We start from the raw sequence: 19,343 nt of genomic DNA on the forward strand, positions 1-19,343 counted from the left end.
CTCCTCACATCTGTCCACTCCTTATCTTTTTTCATCTTTCTACTCTTTCATAATTTTGTCATTTTTTTCCTCCCAATTTTTTTTATTGCTACCGTACTCACCGATCTCAAATTCATTATTTCCAAGGTAAGTGACGTTGATTATTTGTTGTTTTGCTTCAACATTTTTCCATTGAAGTAATTAAATTTCTATATAATTTGGTGTGAATTTAAAACTTGTTTATTGCAGCTTCCTTTTGCTTATATTTGGACCTTTCTTATCAAACTCTGATTTAAAAATATATTTGCACCGATATTTGGATTTTTCCATAGTATATTTCTTCTTTTATATTACTTTGATTTAAAAATAAATATTGTCATTTTCATACCTAACAATTTTAAGCTAATTAAATCATAGGTTCTATTTTCTTTTTGGATTAAAAGATAGAAGGGCAAAATTGTACAATTTAGCTTATTAAGCATTAAGTTATAAATGTTTGTCAAACAGTATAAATATGTTCAGCATTAAGATTCAGATATTCAGATATCTCTTTTCAATGCTAATATTCAGCAAATTAATTGTTTCAATATTCAGAATTCAGAATTCAGATTCAGTTTTATCAAACGGAGCCTTAGTTATGATTCAACAACAAAAGCATAAAATAGGATGGGGTTACATGAACACCGTCTAAAACAAAGAAAAAGGGACAATAAACGATCAAACCCCAAAATAAACAATATTCAACAAGAATCTAGGATGTTAGAAAACTCACACAATTAAAATTGAATAATATTTCATAAAAGAGATTATATAGAAGGTCCTCAATATGCTTATTTGATAAAAAAAAAAAAAAAAAAGTTCTAAAATCTCCCAAGTCCCAACTCAATTCATATTCTTTCTTCCATAGCAGTAGTAGTTTGCATGCTCTCCAATTGTTCCCTTCTTGGCACACCTACCTTTTTCTCAAAACCTTCTAACCTTTGTATGCTTACTCTCTCGTCTCATGACGATTTATGCCCCATCTATCGTCATTCGTCCTACCCCATCCCCTGTCCAACGCAGTTGGAATCCTCTATGCCACTACTGGATGCCAAATCTAGTGCCAATCCCACTTATCACGTGATGGTAGAAGAAATTTAAATAAACAACACATGACAAATTAAATAAATAAGACACTTGGTATAAATATAGAAGTGGTATTGAATTGCCACTGGAAAAGTGGCACCGAGGATCTCGTGTGCTGCAGAAACCCATATTCAACTTGTAAGTTGATCTTCTCCCATCAAATTTTTTTTAGTACTCGAGAATTCAAGCACCTTCATCAAAATCCAATTTCCTCTGTTTTATATTCTTGTTAAGGACACCTATCAAGCTAAGATCATACCTGCAGATTCTTTCGTTGTTTGTATGTTCGTGTATATGCATACTTATGTCATATGTGTATGTGTCTAGTTGCATCAGTTGTAACTAGCGTTATGTTGGGAAAGAGTTATCAGAGTTAATCTTAGGCAAATTACTCTTTTCTCAAGTATCAATTAAAACAAGAACAAACCAATTAACCAATTAACAATATCAATAATAATAGTAATTTACAAAAAAAAAGTAAATAGGCACGAAACAACGAAATTTTTAATATGAAAAATTCAAATTGTGAAAAATTGCAAGATCTAGTGTAATAAAAAATCACACAGATTTCGAAACATTGGGATGACAACAACATCATCAATATTACAGCCAAAATCAAGTGAATCTATTGTATTTCATCTCTCAAAAATTACAATTATCAAAGAAATGGGTTTCGAAGGTTATTACAACAAAAAAAATCAATAATTAAAACTGGTATATTATTAGAGTTTAATGAGAGAATTGAATAAATAAAATTTCGTGAGTTTAAATCATTATCCAATCAAGACGCTGAAGTTCCAAGTTCTATTTCTCTCTCCAAGCTCACCCTTTCTCTCTCCTCGTTCCTCACCAAAGTGGCGGCTGCTCGCTTGATACATGTCAAGTCAGAAGTCTTGGGTTGCTTATCATGTAGTCAAACATTGACAAGGTTGACTAATTAGCTACCGCTTTGATTCCAATTCCTTTGGGCCTCACCAATGAGGTGGACCTAAGTAAGCCCAACATGCCTAATGCAATCATGAAGACATGCACCAACGGTTCCCAATCGCTTGGAAAACAGATCTGGTTTTTGATTAATCAATCTATTTTGGATTGCTTTAATTTTTTCTTTTTTAAAAAAGACCATCCAAAGAGGTTTTTAAAATTATTCATTTGCCTTCATTAGTGCTCAGAAAGCCCCAAACAAGAAACGAGAAAAATTATGGTAAAAGGCTTTTGTATGAGACTAATTACTGTGGTAGAAATCAAAGAATTAAAGGAAAAGCTGTGAAATAGCTATTATTCAAAATTCAATTGTTATCAAATCTGTTGTATCTCATTTCTTTCCTCTAAACTTCTTTATAATATGACCAAGAACAAGAGAAAATTAGTATCATACCCTACTTCTATTTATTTGTGCTTTGCCTTATTGTGTCATAATTTTTTATTATTACCAAAAAAAAATGTCACTAACCTTATTACTCCCAGAATTTGCACGACAATTCTACAATTTGGAATATCAAAAAAAGTTCCATGACACCCCAAAAGGAAATTATGAGCTTCTAAATCATTGATTATTGAAGGTTTTACTATCATCATGCAAGAATTATGATTTTCTTTTTCTTTTTTATTTTTAACCCCTGGTATGCTGGTAATCTAGATTCATCTCCATCTAGCTTGCAAGGGAGTACATGGCAGCGAAGACACATTTTGCCTTTAGCAATGGAAAATCAATGTCACTGTATGATCAAGTTGCTTTAGCCTTGAAAAGGCTTAGTTCTGGTCGTTCTCTTATCTCTCTTGGTGACGCATTTGGGACATCTCACTCTACAGTCTCTCTTAGTGTACTGTGCTCTTCCTCCATCTATAAATGTAGGTCAATTCAACTAAATCACATAAATTTGATAACTTTTCTTTAACTTGTTTTTGTTTTGTTATTGTTTTTCGATGATAAGAACCCTCTAGTTAATTTTCTCAAACCAGACTTAAAATATCATTTATGAATTCAAATTGTTAAATAATAAGAACCACTCTCCGAAAGAAAAATTCTTTGTGTGTTTCTTGTTTAGTTTCTTAAGTCATGCCAAGAAATTTTCCTGATCCTATAATGTAGTCCCATTTTTTTATCTATAATTTTTTTTTCAAGTCGCTTTATGCTCAAATGCTTCCTAAGATCCAGAAATCCCCAAAAAATTCCGAAGCATGCATACTAAAAGTAGAAAGAAATTCTTCTGAAAATATATAAATACCTTATAGCACGTGCACCAGGCGTGCCTGACGGACTATTATTAGATCACATCATGCTAAAAATGTGTATGTTACACTTGTCAAGTCATACAAAGTCTTCAAGTTATTTAGGCTATAATTCTCAACTAAACCAAGTCAATAAAAAATTGAAATCGAGTGTTTAGTCTAAGGCTTTTGTTAGTTGGAATTTCATCTCCCATCAAGACGTCACCTTTTGCTTCTTGCGCTGCAAATTTTTTTCTCATCAATAAACTTGGGGTGGGTAAATTGTATTGATTGCAAATTTCCTTCTGAAAGTTCCATTTTGACAAGACCCTTATTCTTGAGTGGCTGATTAAGCATTCTACTAGTAAGCATGGTAATGGATAGGGTCTGAGTTGATTCCTATATTGATTGAGGCTTCCTACAATCATCATTGGAAAGATAACCTTTGATGAAATGTACCTAATAAAACAGGCTCAAACATTCTTGATGATAGTTTAAAATCATAACGGGTTAACAGGTAGATTCAAATCAAAATGAATATAATACCTTGTATGAAAATTATTTGCCGCTTGGTGGCATAGGAAATAAATGTTGTGAAGTAGGTACTTGTAAATAGGTGTCTAATTCGTTAGTACACCTAAATCACACCCAACATATCATATGAATATACACTCTAACAATTATTATCTTACACTGTATTTATATATTTTTTCTATTTAACTTTATTTTTTTCAAAATATCAACACTTGAACGCTATCATAACGAGTGCCTAATAAATACTTGTGAACGTTATAGACCCTTTATGAAATTAGGCTCAAATTACGCAATCTTTACAAAAAGGTGATTGTAATATTTCAATTGCTACATTCTTGGTCATGCATATTTCTTTTTATTTATTTATTTATAAAATGGTACTTGAGAAATAAGAATTTAAGAAAGAAACACTAATAATAAGTAAATAGTTATAACCAATAAAAGTAATCAACTGAATCCAACCAGCGTCTAAACTCCAAAAACCAGCACAAACTACGCATTTGAGTTAATGCACGTGAATTACACTAGGAGAATTTTAATTCTTCGCCTTTTCTTTTTCTTTTAATTCGGGAGATTAAAACAAGGAGACACATTCTTTAGTATCATTAATAGCCCCGAAATAAAAATTGTTCCATTTTCCGATTGAACATTTGTCATTTGTTCTCCTCTAGACAGACGCCCAAAATTGCTCACTCTTACGTGATAATCCTCGTGGGAGAAAGACGACTCACGACGGTGTATTTCTTCAGTTTCTACACGCAGTTCATAGATTTCGCTGAGGTAAAGAATCATTCAGCTTCTGTTGGAGCTCAAAAATTTCAATTGTGATTCATACTGATGATGTCCCTCGGGATTGGCTCGGATGGTCTTGGGATAGTCCAGTTGGGTCCTGAGATTGCGTGTTCGAACTACCTCTCTTACCACTTGTATATCCTTAGGGGCGGGGTGCACAGACGCAGGGAGATTAGTCTGGTAAAACTGGAATACTCCCTGTGTTGACAAGGAAAAAAAAAATTCATACTGATGATGGCAGTAGAAATGACCAATGCAATGTGCTTTGTTTAAAAGAAAAAGCGTTGGCATGGTTCAAATAAGTTTAGCCAGTTTTCTTTTGCTTAGATTCTTGTCACTATATATAAGCACTATCACGTGCGGTATGCGTGATTAACAATGTCGTCTCCTAAATAACTTTGTCCGTTGATGTCTACTTGCAAACCTTAATCATGAATCAAAAAATCTTAAAGCCTATTGGAAACCAAATACTGTGCAAAGTTGTTCCCTGCTCTGCTATGTCCCAAACCCATTTCTTGATTGATGAATTGTAGCGACAGTTTTCCTGAATTAGCCCTCTTTATCTTCATTACACTCCCTCCTCATTTTTCCTCAATATACAATCAGATCTTTGCCGCATGGATTTACCGTTTTTCAAGGGCTCAAATTCTTTTCCTATCAATTAACTTCTGTTAACTCTAGTTAACCTATAGAAGCAGTTTCGAAACATTTCTTGCCTTGTTATTTTTTTGAAGGGCAAAAAACCGCGGTGGTCCTCAAACTTTCAACTTTGCGCACTTTTAGTCCTCAAACTAATAAGTACGTAAATGTAGTCCTCTAATTAATAAAAATGTGTAATTGTAGTCCTTCCGTCCAATTTGACTGTTAAGACAGACGGGAAACATATCACACATTGCTCACATGACATTTATTTTTGGAATAATTACAAAAAACTCCCTAGAGGTTTCTAAAAATTTCACTCAGCTCCCTTGATGTTTTGAAAATTACACCTACTTCCCTTGATTTGATAGTTTTAGTAACAAAATCTTAAAATAATATTGATTTGGTCAAATTTTTAAATAAATTTCCAAAAATACCCTTGTGCAATGAGTTTTAATTTACTTCCCTATACAATTATAAGATTATCTAGTATAATTATAAGAAAAACGTGCCAAATTTTGCATATTCGTATCTATTATTGATAAACGACAATAATAATAATTTTATCATTATGATAAGATACTTTTGATGGTATTTTATTATGGACTTAAATTTATAAGATAGAAAAGAAAATGTTGAAATAATTCTTTTAGTGTTTATGAATTTTTCGAATAGTTGGATTATCATAATGTAATAGTGATTTTGGACCATTTTCTTTTGATTTATTATTAATTTTAATACCAAAAAATAGAAAATAAAGATCAGCAAAAACATTGGATTGCATATAAAGTTAACTCATCAAAAAAATCACTAATTGGACATTTGATTGCAATAGAAACTAGAGATAATAGTGATAGTTTTATAGTTTTATTGGCAAAAAATTTTAAAAAAAGGAATAAGAAAGAAAAATAATAAAAAATAATTTTAAAAGTCATTTTAAATATAAACATACCAAACAAGGAAATTTCATTAAATATTTAAGGGTAGTATTGTCATTTTAAATGATAAGGGAGGTATGTGTAATTTTTAAAACATTCAGGGAGCTAAATGAAATTGTTAAAAACCTCAAGGGAGGTTTCTGAAATTATCCCTTTATTTTTTGTATCATTTTTGTATCTTCCCATCCATCTTAACAGTCAAATTAGACGGAAGGACTATGACTACACATTTTTATTAATTGAAGGACTACATTTACGCACTTATTAGTTAGAAGACTAAAAGTGTGCAAAGTTGAAAGTTTGAGGACCACCGCGGTTTTTTGCCCTTTTTTGAAAGATTCTTGACTTTCTTATGAAAGATTTGTTTCGGTCACTCTACTACAACAGTTCCGATTGTGTCTATAATTTTTGCATAGAAATAGCCAAATATGTTAATAAAATTATTTCCAAACTTCATCAAATTTTTTAAAAAAAAATATTTTATTTTTCAAAATTTTTGTGTATATTTTGCATTGTTTTAATTCTCATATACTGGACATATAAGAATAATCTTGATCATATTCATCATCAAAGTGATCCCCAAGCTTTCTCATTTTAGGTCAATTGTTCCCCTTTCAAATTTTACATATGTTTCATAAACTTTTCACATTCTATTATGGAATCAATAAGAAGTAACCAAATTGGAGAACAAGAAAAAAGAGAATAACCATTATGTCCTTGAGTTTTGGTATATTCACCTAAGTTAAAGAATAAAAAAGATGAAAAAAAGTAACAAAAGAATGGTTCTTTACATTATCACCAAAAAAAAAAAAAGAATGGTTCTTTACGCTCTTTCAAAGAGAAAGTAAGCGTGTTAAAAAATCTATCAACGATGCATACGTCCTTATAGAGTATGTAAAATTAATGATGTCAAAATTCTTTGATCTCAAATTTGTAGAAAGCGAAAACATTATTTAATTAGTTTTTCCTTCATACATATAATTTTAAATTTAAGCTAAAATTATGTGCCATGTATGCATGCAGACCTACTAGTATAAAAAATGTGTTATATTAAAAGTATAGGATAAATTAATCCTCGAACTTATAGAAATGGGAGTGATGTGGGACGATGGCAGATTTTAAATTGGAAAATGAAGAAGTTACACTTTTCTTTTTTATTCAATTCTAATGATAGTTAGTTGAATTTGAAATTTTTAATCAAATTAATTTTAGTTGCAATGCAGAAGCAGAAGTGTAAAATTGGATGGGATAGGATTACTATTCATAAGAAAGAACTAATGGCCAATACACTATCAAATCTCAAAATAAACAAGATTCAACAAGAATCTAGGGTGTGAGAAAATTCACACAATTAAAATTGAATAATATTTGATGAAAGAGTTTATATAAATAGTTCTAGATATACTTATTTATAGATTTCAACAGTCTAAAATAAATAAGAAAAAGAACAAGTAAAACCTAAAATGAACAAACTTCGTTCTAGTCGTCAACAGGATCCGCACGTAGATCCCCTGAACTAAGCGCCGGATCCATGTCGTGGATCTGAAGTAGAAGTTGAGCCTCGTCTCTAACTTCTGATGTGGGATCTTGCCCATTGATAATTGGATTTGGTGCCAAATCTCCCCTGAAGACTGAAATTGCGATTTCTTTCTTATTTCAGCCTTTTGCCTGGATGCAATAATGAATAAACTCAATAAAAATAAATAAAAATACTATTAAAGTGACAATATAGCTACCTTAATTTAGAACCCTAAATAGTTTCTTGAGTAAGTTTATTGATAAAGACGATGGGTTATTGAAACCATGATTCTTCACTCTTTATCAGGTTATCACCCCAGTGAATGAATGAATACTTGATAACTAGCAAATCCATGTACTAATCATCTAAGGGAGTGAAAAGGCGAAAATGAAAAGGACAAGTGTCAAATCCTAGACAGTAAATTGATAAATTTTGATCTCAGGTCACAAACTTACAAGTCGTGCAATTACAATATCTTCAAATAAAAAAAATTATTTTACAAATTTTAATCATTTTTTTTTATTTTTTTATTTTTTTTTATCTCACATACATCACATCACAAAAAGTGTTACAATAATTATCTCAAATAAATCATCCAAATAAACTCATATCCAAACAAATCCAAACCACTAAACAGGTATAAATACTCGATCAAAACTAGGTAAAAGGGGATCTTCTTTTTCTTCCATCATCCATTGATAAAAAACTTTCTCTCACACTTATTTCTCTTATTGACACGAGTGTTTGAGTTAATTTTCAGGGAGAAAGTCTAGTTCTTTTCTAGGTCTGCGAAGTTAATTAAACGAAGAGTAATAAGATTATCAAATCAATCACAAGCAGTTGCATCTTTTCGCTTTTGTAGGAGTATTGATGGAAAATGTAGAAGAGGCAACTCCCATTTTTCTTTAAGAGTTCAAATTGTTAAATAAGAAATAAACATTCTCCAAAGACAAAGAATTCCTTATCCAATTCTAGTTTAGTTAGAAGAAGAAGTCATTCCGATGATTTTTCATCATTCTAAAACTGTAGTCCTACTTGGGCTTTATTGTTTTTCCAAGTTGCTTTATACTTGGAAGGAACCAAAATCCCCAAAAGAATTTCCAAGCATACATAATAAAAGTAATATATATATATATATATATATCTACCTTGTATATAAGAAAGGAGGAAGGTTTAGTGCTTTCCTTTACTTTTGCCAAGTGGCTTCTCAATTATTTGATAAGTGGCAAGGCCAAATATTTCTTGCAAATTGTTGAAGCCTTCTCTTAATATTTCTTTCAAATTGACCGAAGCCTTCTCTTTCTTTTGGCATTGAACTGTTTCTTTCTCAGTAGTGCTTTCCTTTTCTTTAGCCATGTGGAAAAGTCAAATATTCCTTCCAAATTGTACGAAACCTGTTCTTTCCTTTGGCATTGAACTCTTTCTTTCTCAAATTGCCGGTGAAGCCTTTTCTTTCTTTCTCTCTACCAGACGGCTATTCTGACCAAAAATTCGGCACACCTATTCTGAGCAAATTCAATTCCAAACAGCTATTCTACCAAACCCAATCCGAAACGTCTATTCTAGCCAAAAACTTGGGATTTTTACGTGATTTGGGAGATGGGTTTTGTGAGTTCCTTCTTTCAGAAATTACCGTTGAAGCCAGTAGGTCAACTGCCACTCCAAACACTTGATTTCATGTTGCAGAAATTGCTGCTCACTCACATGGTGTTTGTACTTCAAAGGAGGAAAATTAGGAGCAGGTGAACTGCCTTGCCTACACTTGTCGTGGTTTCCTCTTTCTCTAATATCAAATTAACCCATTTCATGTTGCAAGAATTGATTTCATGTTAACCCATTTCTCTTTCTATTGATTTCATGTTGCAAGAATTGTGGGGCAGTCACATGATAATTGTACTTCAAATGAGGGAAATTGGGAACTTTTTGTTAGATTAGGTATGACATTCTATTCTCATTAGTTTTCCCCTTCAGCCATACGATTATAATGAGAAATATCTTTTCAGATGTGATTTTTCCCTTGTTCCAGTTATGATAAGAAATAGGTTTCGTATTCATTTAGCCTGTAAATTTTTCAGTGAATTACGAAATCAAAAAATGGAATAGAGGTATTTATCAGTGCATGGTTCTGGCTCCTCTGTCTTATGAACTGCAAGAAGAAGCGTCTTGATATTTACACCTTCTTTGGAGTCTCTTTGGTGAGAAAAAATCTTTCCCTTTTTTTTGTCAAATTTTCCCGTATGAGTAATTGACGGATTAATAAATTCTAATATATACATATTGTTCAATTGATAGGTTCTTTCTGCTGCGGTTCATATCATCAGTCAAGGAATCCTTTAACTTGAAGGTCAGCTTGTTGTCTTTCTTGAATCTATGAGCAGTTTTTCTTCATTTATGTGACTATATTTTCAAAAGTGAAATTTCAGCGTTCCCTTTTCTTTTTAGTAGTTTTTCTTCAGTTTCTGCTTTATTTATTTTAAGTTTGCTGGTGCTATTTGTTGTGTATGATCCTTTATGAAACAAATGGTTTTTATTTGAGTAGGTAATTTTGTTAATATTTTCTCAATCCAATTGTGCTTTTGCAACCCATTCACCTGAAAAAACAAGCCAAAAATGAAGATATGAATCCAGCTCCCAGTTCAATAATCCTTATTTTGAAATTTGGTGAATTATTGAATATATATTATTAGTGGCATACCTACAAAAAAGAGAGATCCATTTGCTAATGTGATTATGGCCAACTGAACTGTCCTATTGGTTTGCATATGATCAATGTTCTATCAAGCAGCCAAATTGCTATATATACTAGAAAAAAGATTATAACAATGGACAACAATAACATATTTTGTGAGCCAAAATCATTAGCACAATATATTTTGTAAGACAAACTTTTGCTTGTGCTGATTTTGGGGTTGTGGCTGCTATGCTAAAGTTATTATTACATGACAAGTTCATTTTTAACTAATTTCAACCTCCTGCTACTGGTGCTTTTGTCTTTAATTACAATATACATATCTAAAATATTGACCTGTTGTTGTTCTAAATGAGGAATAAGAGTGATTATCTATTTTTTAGAAAACTTTAAGGTCAATGCAGAGAGTTTGTTATTGGCATAGCTTGTTTAGTCATCTAAGTGACTATTGGTTAAACAACTTAAGACTTTGTACTTCTTGTTTCTAATTGATTATTTAGTGTGTGCCTTGTTTGCTATTTCGTTTAGTCTAGACTTGTCTAGGGCAATGAAAAACTTGATGGTTACCTCTTAAGGATATTGTATATAGAGCATCCTTCGGCTGTTATTCATTGTAGCCCTTTTAGGCAAAACTTGTTCACTCCTTTATATGACTATCAGTTAAGCAACTTAGGTTATTGTGCCTGTTTTACCCCAAGTTGCATGTAATATGCTTGCTATTTTATCTAATCTAGACACAACCTTAGGAGAATGAAAAACCTGATGATTACTTCTTAAGAACGGAGATTTGAATGGTGGCACTTGTTGTAGTCTAGCCAAAAGCTGGGCTCCAAAGGCATCAAATGTAATAAACATTTCTAAAGGAAAATGAAGGTTATTAACTTGGCATTCGGTTCAGTTGTGGTTTTAGGTGTTTGCTGATATCCTATTAAAATTACTTTGTTTTGTTTATAGTGCATCATTGCTCTTGCTGTGTTTGCCTCTAAACTTCGAATTTTGTATGCACCTATTTAGCATCTTTGACATTCTTTAGATAGCCAAATAGTTTGTTGTCAAGAATCAATGACTAGGACTTCTATATGTTCACCGATTACAACTTTATAGTGCAACAGTTCGTATAGCAAACTAATGCAGGAATTAACATTTGTTGTTTTTCTTTGCCCTTTTTTGTTCATGTTCTTCCCCTGATATTTCTTTTTCCTTGTGTTTTGTTACTTAGAGGGCCTTGGTTTTTGGAACTATACCTTCTGAAATTAGTTTGAATTCTACTGAAGTTAATACACCTGTCTCACTGCCTACTAATGCACTCTCAACTTTAACTCCAACTAATCTTGCACCTGGAAGTCCCTTGAAGAAGCAGCGTGATGATGAACTCTAAACTTGCTTGAAGCCTGATAAGTGAATATTTAACGTACATTTTGTATGAATTTGGCATGAATTTTTGGTATGTTTTGAGAAGATTAAAGCCATATTTAAACTCTTTTGGTGATAATTGCTTAAATATTGTTTAAGAGTTAAGAAATTGATAAATGAGTGATTAATGCGTAATTTTGTGAAATTGTGAAGGTAATTGATGTATAAAATTCATGCACAAGTTGAAAGAAATGTCAGGGTCATCCAGAGGACAAAGTACACAAGAAAGTGGGAGCAAAAATGTAGAAAAAGGGAAGAAGTGAAAAACTGGAAAAATGTTCAACACGGATCCGAGCTCGGATCCGTGTGTACAAGAGGGATCCGACCCCTCGTCTGTACTTCTGGCGGAGTATATCCGAGGTCAGGACGATCCGACCTCGGATCCATCATGGGAAGGCCTCGGATCCTATAATCCGAGCTCGGATCCATTATCACTCCTCGGATCCGAGGCTCGGATCTGTCTCTCTCCTCAGCAAGTGGCACAGCCGTTTTTCTTTACCTTTCTCACAACTTTTACAGCTATTTTGAGGGACAGAAATCGGTGGCACATGCTTCTGCAATAAAAGAGAAGACCAAATGAGTGTGGACAAAAGGAACATCATATCTTTGACTTCTTTTTACAAAATCTAAGTGGAGGAAATTATGAAGTGAGAGGAATGGAATTTCTACCACCTTTTATGCAGAAACACAAGGGAGAAGCAAGGATAACCATACGTAGCTAGTTTTCCTTCTTGCAACAAGTTTTCTCTCTAATTAGGAGTACTTGGAGAAGCATTTTTTGGAGAGTTTTCACTTGTAATCATATTGTGCAAGAACATAGCAGGAATTGGAGAGCTTCACCTTCAATTGGCTAAGCTTTCTTTTATCTTTCTTATACTTGTACTTTATGATGTTTTGTATTAATAAACTTGTGAATTTGATTGTTAAATCATTCATGAGTAGCTAAACTCCTTCATCTAGGGAGTAGATGAAACTTATGGCTAAATAATACTAATTGAATGTGATTTACACTTGTTATATCTTGAGTTAACTTGTCTACTTGTGTAGCTGTGATTTCTTGTTATTGTTTGATCACCAATAACTTGTTTACAGTTGTTATTGTTCAATGAGAATTGGTAATAACAATGGAAACACATGAGTAGAGCTTGAGTTGTATGTTCATGAAAATAGAAATACACTTAAGTGGATTACTTAGTATTTCATGAACTAAAACAGAGTTGTAGTAGTATTTCACCATGGAAATAGGGAAATCTATGTTGCTCTAAGCCATTTCATCATGGAAATGAGACTTGGTAATCTTGGAAATAAATCTCTGGTTAAGCAAGAATAATAGCAATAAGTAAATCCATTTATTTGTGTAGTTTATGCCATAAGTGGAATCTACATCCCTAGAATCTTCATTAAGTGAAATTTCTCTATTTGCATTCAGCATTTGTTAAACTAGATTTGTACATCAGATTTGTAGATTACAGCATTAGATTTTCTCTGCTCAAAATTAATGGTAAGTCTAAATAATAGAGAGAACAGGGGCTTAGTAATTGTTTAAATTGCTCCTCGTGGGATCGACCCGATACACATCTTGTACTAAAATTTCGACCTGTATACTTGCAGTCCAACGGGTGTAAAATCGGAATTAAACTTGCATTGATACAATAAGAACCCGTCAAGTTTTTGGCGCCGTTGCCGGGGAGCGGCAATATTAGGGCCTAGTCATCTCTATTAATTTAGACATTTTCATTTGTTTTTATCCAAGTTGTTGAATTAAAACTACAAAAATTTCTCTTATTTTTATTTGTAGTGCATGCACCGATCAAATAGAGAAGTTGCACATTTTGATCCTGAAATTGAAAGAACATTGCGGAGACAAAGGAGGAATACACTGCATCAAGAGGAACAAGAGGTTTGGCAGCCAATAGAAGATATCTTGATAGAATTACCATTTGAAGAAGAAATGGCGGAAAATGACCTAAATAGGCGAGTTCTGCGAGATTTTACTATACCGGGAACACAAGGTTCACAAACGAGCATAGCAAGGCCTGCGGTAAATGCTAACAACTTTGAGATTAAACCTTCACTTATCCAAATGGTTCAACAATCTCAATTTGGAGGTAATGCAGTAGAAGATCCTAATACACACTTAGCTACATTCTTGGAAATTTGTGATACAATTAAAATGAATGGAGTTAGTGATGATGCTATAAGGCTAAGATTGTTCCCATTTTCATTGAGAGATAAGGCCAAACTTTGGCTACACTCTCATGCTCCCAATACTTTCATTGGATGGGATGAATTATCAAGAGCATTCTTAAATAAGTACTTTCCACCAGGTAAGACTGCTAAGCTTAGAATGGATATCACTAGTTTTAGCCAATTAGAAGGTGAATCATTATATGAGGCATGGGAAAGGTTTAGAGATCTGCTTCGGAAATGTCCACATCATGGACTGCCGGAGTGGTTAATCATACAAACCTTCTATAATGGTTTAGTTTTTTCTACTAAAACTATGATCGATGCAGCTGCAGGTGGAGCTTTAATGGGTAAAACACCCCAAGAAGCTCATAATTTGATAGAAGAAATGGCAGCAAATAACTACCAATGGGCCAATGAGAGAGGTAATGCAAGACGTCACGCAGGTATGATAGAAATGGACACTCTTAATATGCTGAGTGCTCAAATGAATAATGTGATGAAATTGCTAAGTAGACAAGGTCCAAGCTCATCTAATGCACATGTAGCATGCTGTTCTGTATGTGGAGGTGAACATGATACTAATGAGTGTGTTGATTCTGAACAGGTACAATTCGTCAATAATTACAATCGTAATGCTCAAAATAACCCCTACTCGAATACTTACAATCCGGGGTGGAGAAATCATCCAAACTTTGGATGGAAGGATCAAGGAAATCAACCAAGGCCAACCAATCCACCGGGATTTCAATCAAGGCAACAACAAGCTGAAACTAAATCTGGTTGGGAGATGGCAGTGGAAAAGCTTGCAAAAGTTACCTCGGACAGATTTGAGCGAGTAGAAGGAAGGTTGGACCAACTCACTACAATGTACAGGAATGTAGAGGTCCAAATTGGTCAAATTGCTAGTTCTTTGAATAATCGAAATCAAGGAGAATTACCTAGCAAAACAGAGGTCAATCCTAAGGAGCATGTGAAAGCCATTACTCTTCGTAGTGGTAGACAATTAGAAGATCCTCCAGTGAAGGAAGTTGAGAAGGATGAGAATGAAAAACAAGAAGAAAAGCAGTGGAACCAAGAGGCGATTGTGGAGGAAAATAGTCGGGAGAATCCAAGAGAAAAGCAACCATCATCTTCCACTACCATTCCAATACCCCCTGCGGTTCCATTCCCACAAAGATTAAAGCAAAATAAGTTTGATAAAGATTTTGAAAAATTTGTTAAACTTTTCAAACAATTGCACATTAACATTCCTTTTGCCGATGCTATTTTGCAGATTCCGTCTTATGCGAAATTTCTCAAGGAAATCATGACTAGAAAAAGAAAGTTGGAAGACTGCGAAACAATAGCATTAACGGAGGAATGTAGTGCAATTATTCAAAATAAGCTACCACCGAAGTTGAAGGATCCAGGGAGTTTTTCTATACCTTGCACCATAGGTAACGTTGATTTTTCTAAAGCATTGTGTGATCTTGGTGCTAGTGTATCATTAATACCTTTAACGGTGGCTAGACAATTGGGTTTGCATGAGCTTAAACGCACAAATATTACTTTGCAACTAGCGGATCGGTCTATTAGATATCCAGTGGGAGTGTTGGAGAATGTATTGATAAAAGTTCAAAAATTTATCATTCCAGTGGATTTTGTGGTATTAGATATGGAAGAAGATATATCTATGCCAATTATTCTAGGTAGACCATTTCTAGCTACTGCAGGTACTATTATTGATGTAAAAAATGGCAAGCTTAAGTTTCAAGTAGGTGAAGAAGAAGTAGAATTTAATTTGAATGAAATGGAAAAATACCCTTCTTTTACCGATCATGCTTATTCTATTGGCACAATTGATAAACTAACCCAAGAGATGAGTCAAGTCAACCTTGACTTAGATCCTCTTGAGCATTGTTTAATGAGTTTAGGTAAGCAAGAAGATGTTTGTGAAGAAATTGAAGAATTGGCCAAGTACTTGGATTTTCAAGCACCTTATAAAAGGGGTAATTTGTATGAAAGTCTTGGCCAAGGAAAAGGGTTTTCACAACCTTCAGAAATTGAACCTCCAAGGTTAGAGCTCAAGCCACTTCCGACTCATCTAAGGTATGAATTTCTTGGAGAAAATAAAACTTTACCTGTAATTGTTAGTGCTGACCTTGATGATGAACAGTGTGCAAAGTTGCTAAGAGTTCTAAGAAGGTGTAAGAAGGCAATTGGATGGACAATTTCAGACATTAAAGGTATAAGTCCTTCTATATGCATGCATCGAATTTTATTGGAGGACAATTGCAAACCAGTGGTGGAAACACAAAGAAGACTCAATCCAAACATGAAAGAGGTGGTAAGAAATGAAATTCTTAAATGGCTTGACGCAGGTATAGTTTTTCCTATCTCCGATAGTGTTTGGATTAGTCCAATTCATGTGGTACCAAAGAAGGGTGGAATGACTACAATCGTGGGTAAAAATGATGAATTAATTCCATCTAGACTTGTGGTAGGGTGGAGAGTGTGTATTGATTATCGTAAGTTAAATACGGTAACAAGAAAAGATCATTTTCCCCTACCATTTCTTGATCAATTATTGGAGCGAATAGCTGGATATGAATTTTACTGTTTTCTTGATGGTTTTTCAGGATATAATCAAATAGCTATAGCTCCAGAGGATCAAGAAAAGACCACATTTACATGTCCTTATGGCACTTTTGCCTTTAGAAGAATGCCATTTGGTTTATGCAATGCTCCTGCAACTTTTCAACGATGCATGATGGCTATTTTTTCTGATTATATTGAGAAAATTATGGAGATATTTATGGATGATTTTTCTGTGTATGGTTCATCTTTGATCAGTGTCTTCATAATTTGGAATTAATTTTGCAGAGATGCGAGGAAACAAATCTTGTACTGAATTGGGAGAAATGTCATTTTATGGTAAAAGAAGGAATTGTCTTAGGACACAAGATTTCCTCCAAGGGAATTGAGGTGGATCAAGCCAAAATAGAAGTTATCGAAAAATTGCCACCCCCAAGCAATGTCAAGGGGATAAGGAGTTTTTTAGGACATGCTGGCTTTTATAGACGTTTTATTAAAGATTTTTCTAAAATAGTAAAGCCATTATGTGATTTATTATGTAAAGATTCTCCTTTTCAATTTGATGACAATTGTTTGGTTGCATTTGAAAGGTTGAAGAAGGAATTGATTTCTGCCCCAATTATAACTTCACCAGATTGGTCAATACCATTTGAATTGATGTGTGATGCAAGTGATTATGCAGTTGGAGCAGTTTTGGGACAAAAGAAAGAAGGACGATTGCACGTCATTTACTATGCTAGCAAGTTGCTAAATGAGGCTCAACTCAATTATGCAACGACAGAAAAAGAGCTATTGGCAGTGATATTTGCTTTGGACAAATTTAGATCCTATTTAGTAGGATCTAAAGTCATTATATATACGGACCATTCAGCTCTTAAATATTTGCTGCATAAGAAGGATGCAAAACCTAGACTAATTCGGTGGATTCTTTTATTGCAGGAATTTGATGTGGAGATAAAAGATAAAAAGGGATCGGAGAATCTAGTTGCAGATCATTTATCACGTTTGGAATATATCCCAATCAAAGATCAGGTTCCAATTCAAGAGAATTTTCCGGATGAGTTTGTCCTAGCACTTAGAAATTCTCCATGGTATGCAGATTTTGCTAACTACTTGGTCAGTGGAGAGATTCAAAAGGGATTTAATTATCATCAAAAGAAAAAATTCTTACATGACGTAAAAAGTTACTTTTGGGAGGAACCATTGCTATACAGACATTGTGCCGATGGTATGATACGTAGATGTATTCCTGAAGATGAGGTACATAATGTTTTATATCATTGTCATAACCTTGAAACAGGTGGTCATTTCAGTACTTCAAAGACTGTGGCAAAGGTATGGCAATCAGGATTTTATTGGCCAACTATGTACCAAGATGCTAGGGAATATGTTAAAAATTGTGATGCATGCCAAAAAACTGGAAATATATCTCGAAAGAATGAAATGCCCCTGACTACGTTCTTGGAAGTTGAGTTATTTGATGTATGGGGTATTGATTTTATGGGACCATTTCCTAGTTCTTTTAATAATAAGTACATCTTAGTAGCAGTGGATTATGTTTCTAAATGGGTTGAAGCAATCGCTTCACCTACTAATGACTCTAAAATTGTACTTAGATTCCTTAAAAAGAATATTTTCAGTAGATTTGGTATACCCAAGGCCATAGTAAGTGATGAAGGGAAACATTTTTGTAACAGACAATTGGATTCCTTATTGTTTAAATATGGTTGTAGGCACAAGACATCACTTCCATATCATCCTCAAGCCAATGGACAAGCAGAGCTAGCTAATAGAGAGATAAAGCTCATTTTGGAGAAAACTGTGAATAAATCACGCAAGAATTGGGCTACAAAGCTAGATGATACACTATGGGCTTACCGAACGGCATTTAAGACACCCCTAGGGATGTCACCGTATCGTTTAGTCTATGGGAAAGCTTGTCACCTACCTGTGGAGATTGAGCACAAAGCTTATTGGGCAATTAAATCTATTAACATGGATTGTAATTTTGCAGGAGAAAAGCGATTACTTGAGCTAAGTGAATTGGAGGAACACCGACTACATGCATATGAAAATGCCAAAATTTATAAAGAAAAGATCAAATATTGGCATGACAAGCATATTATTCCTAAAAAATTTCTGGTATGGCAAAAGGTACTCTTGTTCAATTCACGCCTGAGGTTATTTCCAGGAAAATTGAAGTCAAGGTGGTCGGGACCATTTGAAGTAACTCAAGTATTTCCTTATGGAGCAGTGGAAATAAAAGGAGAAAATGGTTCTCCATTTAAAGTAAATGGGCAAAGATTGAAGCCCTATTTGGCCGGAGAAAAGGTTCCTAAAGGAGTAAATTACTCCTTAGGAAATGCAATGGAGAATTAAAGAAGTTATAGGAAAGTCGAGCCAACGACTATAAACAAAAGCGCTTGTTGGGAGGCAACCTAATAATAATAATGTATTTGTGTGTTTTTATGTGTTTCTTACATTTTGGTGTAAGTTAATTGACTAATTAGATGTATTTCACTTGTTTATAGGAGATACGGGAGTTTTATCATCCATCTTGGAGGTGCACTTGAAGATCATGTTGGCAGGGAGTTTTCTTACCAAATTGTGTTTTAAGTGTTTAAAATTTCTATGCCTATACATACATTGTGCATTTCAAGTGAGTTTTGGTGATATCATGGTTATAAAGGTTCATGGATTCATTTGATGTGTATTTAATGCTCAGAAATGCCATTTTGAT

General features: G+C 33.7%; 1 non-coding gene and 1 pseudogene across 1 annotated transcript; one reads left to right on the forward strand and one right to left on the reverse strand.

Moving 5' to 3' along the window:
• The first annotated feature begins 13,640 nt into the window (after positions 1-13,640).
• On the forward strand, positions 13,641-18,982 carry LOC140009768 (uncharacterized; annotated as a pseudogene).
• On the reverse strand, positions 14,178-14,284 carry LOC113713098 (small nucleolar RNA R71). The gene has a single exon (XR_003453431.1). It is a non-coding gene; the product is annotated as a small nucleolar RNA R71 (small nucleolar RNA).
• Positions 18,983-19,343: the final 361 nt, after the last annotated feature.

Source organism: Coffea arabica, chromosome 6e, assembly GCF_036785885.1.
Source record: "Coffea arabica cultivar ET-39 chromosome 6e, Coffea Arabica ET-39 HiFi, whole genome shotgun sequence".
Lineage (NCBI taxonomy): Eukaryota > Viridiplantae > Streptophyta > Magnoliopsida > Gentianales > Rubiaceae > Coffea > Coffea arabica.